Source organism: Bidens hawaiensis, unplaced genomic scaffold (genome assembly GCF_021521415.1).
Source record: "Bidens hawaiensis isolate Kalapana, Puna unplaced genomic scaffold, B.hawaiensis_p1.1 tig00012136_1, whole genome shotgun sequence".
Classification (NCBI taxonomy): domain Eukaryota; kingdom Viridiplantae; phylum Streptophyta; class Magnoliopsida; order Asterales; family Asteraceae; genus Bidens; species Bidens hawaiensis.
Genome location: NW_027491976.1, coordinates 414175 through 418898, shown reverse-complemented (window position 1 = coordinate 418898; position 4724 = coordinate 414175).

Sequence of the window (4724 nt, the reverse complement as noted above, 5' to 3'; positions counted from 1 at the left end):
TGCATTTAGCAACAAGTCGCTTTTAAAGTGATACACAATAAACAATGTGGCTAATTTATTTCTTGTCTTGAATTCCTCATAAGATAATATTATTTTGTTTTGACAACAGAGATGCGAAAAATTATAATGGACTATTTTAGTGAGAGGCATTGGTGATTACCACCACAATATTAAGATATGAAATTTTGTTTAATCACCAAAAAAGTTCGTTTAATCAGCATAAAAGGTTTTTTTTAATGATTGCCACCTATATAACATTGTCCGCTTCTCTTGCAAGCTCGTGCAGGGCACGTAAAAGATTTAGACAAGGTGAACTATAATGCACTATCTTAGACTTGAATCGATGGACTTGGTTAATGGTTTTTCTATTTAACGTGGTTCAAGTCTCATATGACCTTATTCTCCGACTAGTGGCACTAATGTGTTGTGTGTTCGTTCAAATGGTGGGGGAATAGTCTGGCCAATCGATTTATTTATTTATTTATTTTTAGTCTAGAACGTTTCTTACAAAACGTTGGGTGGGGATAGTTTGGCCAGTTAAACTTTTCTGTCTTCACATTTATATTTTTATGTATATTAACAATCATAAAATTGTGTAATGCTTGAAAGGAGGTTGTGGTTATTTTATCACTACATCATATTTTGTCAAATGCTCAATTATTAATTGGGACGCACACATTATAAGACACTCAAAAGAGTTTTGACTACTAATCGTATAAGTGATTGTAAAATAGAAACTATAAAAGGTTTAAAGAATCTAGAAGCATAAGCTATTGGTAAATGTGCCAAAGAACCTAGGTTAAATCCAAGAATCCTCTGATTTTGACTTTTTCCCTTCATTCATTTTAGTTATTTTCCCTTTCACTTTTCACTTTTTCCTTTTTGTTATATCTTAATAGTTTTATTACTCTATAGTGAGTTATATAGGAATCGTGTGGTTATATAAGTGATTATAAGTTTTTTTTAGTTATACAAGTGATTATTAAGTTTTTACTTCAAATGTGTAGTTTTTCTTCTCAAAATCTACTTATAATATATCTTTCGTTTGATTCAAAGTAAAATATTTTTTTTCTCTCCTTATTATTAGATCAATTTGTACAAAATTAAATTTATATATAGAGAAGAATCCTCTAAATACATACACATGTGACATATTATTTTAACTTGGATACATAAGAAAATCGAGGTATAAGCGTTGTAAGTAGTAAAATTTTCATATCAATCACATTATCAAAAACAAAGTAAGCAACATGATAATTGACCAACCATTCAAAAACTTTTCATGTATTTTTTTTTACAATTTGAATGCCAAATGTAATGGAGTATTAATGTCGACAGTATAAAAAAAAAAGTTGTTGGCAATTCATCTACGTCAGCACCTACGAGTTTTACATATAAAATATAATTATTATTAGATACAAAAAAATGCTTGCATTTGCTTGGGGGTATAGTATGACCAAAAAAAATAATTATAAATATTATACAATTTGATAATTTTAAAAGAAATGTATATATAACCAATACGAGTTTGTATGCCAAAACGAGATGTATGCAGTTTATATGAGTCGCATATTTTTCAGACAGTCAAACACGTATAACACCTATATGAGTCATGCCGTTGTATAGACTTATACGATGTCCGGTTATCATTGTCTGATGGGTGAATAGTGAAGGACTAGTTTAATAATTTTTATCCCGGAGCATATAGTGGAAATTAAAAAAATAAGGAGTTACAATTATGGGTTGGGAGAGCGTGTGGGAGTGAATAATAGGAATGGCAAGTAAGACACATGTGACGTACCCATGATCATGGTTGGTTGGTGGTAGGAAGTAGTTTGGACTTTGGAATATATCCAAGGGTGGTTTCACTTAATGTTTTTAAAGTTAGTTCAAACCGACCGGTATAACTGCTTCTAATTTATCGAAGACGTCACCAGTACATCTGTCAGAAAATCGGTATTACCAATGGATAACGATGAACAGGTTTATACTAATGTTCAATTTTGAGTTTTAATTTTTAAACTCTCATTATAACCTAGTTGCTTTTCAATTTTTATCGCTAAAATCAAGTATAATATAATTCTTAGTAAGTAAAACTTCTTATTTTATATTATAGGAAACAAAAATAATTACGAGGGAAGGTTCATGTACATTTTAATCTTAACATGAGAACGTAAGAAATAATACAAATTTATTAAAAAATGAGAACGTAAGAAACAATACCAACTAGGGCTGTAAGCGAACCGGACGTTCGGCGGACGTCCGGGCGTCCGTTCGGCAAGAAGTTCGTTTATGTTCGGCCGTTTAATAAACGAACCGGACATGGACACAAAAATTTCGTTCGGTAAGCTTAACGGACGAACACGGACAAGGGCCAAGTCCGTTCGATAGTGTTCGTGAACGTCCGGTAACGTTCGTCTGATTACGTTCGGTAATGTCCGTCCGGTATCGTTAGTGTTTATATCTATCCAGTATTGTAATTTAACTGTGGAATTTCTAGTGTTATTAATAACACTTTTATATTATTACACATGTTTGATGTCTCTTATATTATAGTGATCTACTTTATGTTAATATATTAAGTGTTAAGTAAATTTGGATGTTATATGGTGTAATTCCTAATTTGTATGTGAAGTTGTTTAGATTTACGCTTGGTGTTAATATGTAACCATTTATATTTGTCCATTAGTGTTCGTTGTCCATTAATGTTCACATGTTTGTTTGTCCATTAGTGTCTGATTGTACATTATTGTCCGTTAACGTCCGTTTAAAATATTAATGGACGGACATGGACGGACACGGACAAACTCAATTTCTTAATGGACGGACACAGACATGAATTTTTGTTCGGTAGAGTGTTCGTGAACCGTCCGCTTGTCCGTCAAAAGCTTAACGGACGGACACGGACATGCTCTCGTCCGGTCCGGTCCGTGTACACCCCTAATACCAACTCAATGATTTATAATAACATAGAAAAGAACCTAAAAATTACAACAAAAGAATCAAAATCAAGAACAAAATAATAACAACAAATAACAGCAAAATAAAACATCTAATAATAACAACAAAATATAAATAAGCAAATACTTATAACGTCTTATAATCGAAAATTAGCAAATACGAACAAAAAATAACAACAAACACCTATAAAAGTAAACTTAATAATAACAGCAAATTGGTTCTCACCGTTTTCATGTTAAGAGTAAAATGTATTTGATCATGTTTCTATATTATTGTTATTAAGGATGACAATGACAAAGAAATTCATCTTTTAAGCGATCATAAACTGGATACAGTCAACACTCAAATGCCATAAACTTATTTTAGACTTTTATATTAAGAAAATTTTTTGTTGGAAATTGATTATTGGAATCATGTAGTTTTGATTTATTTTTTGAGTTGAAGTGTGTTTAAGAAAAAAAAACCCGATTCTAACCGGCTGGTATAATCAATTATACCATTTTTGAACCCGAATAGATACGGTATAAAAACAAGTTTTTAAATGTTGGTTTTCACTCACCATAGACCAGATTTAAAGAGAATATTTTATTAATTGATTTATGTGTTATTGTTTGAGAAAATACGTGATATATATTTATATGGTCATGTTAAAATAACTTTGTATGAATACGCTCATGTTTTACCAAACAAAAGTCCGCATATAAGTTTTATACCAAGTCAACTGATAGTAAATAAACATATGATACACCATCAATAAATTACTTGTGTCATGCGTTTTATCATACTTAACGTAACTTCAAATAGACACTTGTGTACGGTATTAATTTTCACGTACATCCTCAAATGTTTTTTCCATTTTTTCCTACTATTAATCTATTATAACATTCAAAGATTTAAATTTAAAATTCTGAATATTGTTATAAACGAAAATGAAATTTAAGTTTGAGTTTGTAAAAAACTAAAAATAGTTTTGTGCGCAGTGCTCACCGTATACTTTTAAAATATTAATATTTTATAGCATGTTGAGAGATTTGAGATTTAATTTCAAGTGAACTTTTATATTTTACACGATAAACAACACTACAAAAATAACCAGCTTCATGTTTATGTCTTAATAGAATAGTGTGTTGGTAAAATATACAGAGTTTGAAAAACTAAAAAAGATATACGCGAGACACTCAACAAACCCATAATCATGAGTAATCATCTCAATATCATGTTACATGGTATTGCATATGCAAATATATATGCACAAGAACATTTTCAATGGAGTCGTGAAGGGCATTCATGATGTCCTTTTAGGGTTGTGGGTGTTCGCCTGCATTGGGGGTTGGTGGTTGTGAGGGATCTATCAATATTCGTGAGGCTCGCACTCGTGGCAAGGGACGAGCTTGGATGGATGGGGTGGGTTATCTGGGGTTTTATTTTATTTGTTTTGGTTTGTGAATAAATTGAAGACGAAAACAAATAGGAAAATCGAAAAGAAACCAGGAGAAAGAAGGGTAACACTAACAATTCAACGAATGGGGTTGGTGGGAAACCGTAGCCAATAAGAAAATTTCTATTATTTTTATCTTTTTATGTTATTTTAAATAATTAGTGGATTAAACCATAAATATTTAGGTTTGTAATTTATCAAAATATAAATAATAATTAGTTCATTATTATGAATAACTAGTGAGATTTCCGAGGGTACTTAGTATATGTATAAAATGTAAAATAATACTTACAGTAATATCATACATAATAAATAAAAATTACAA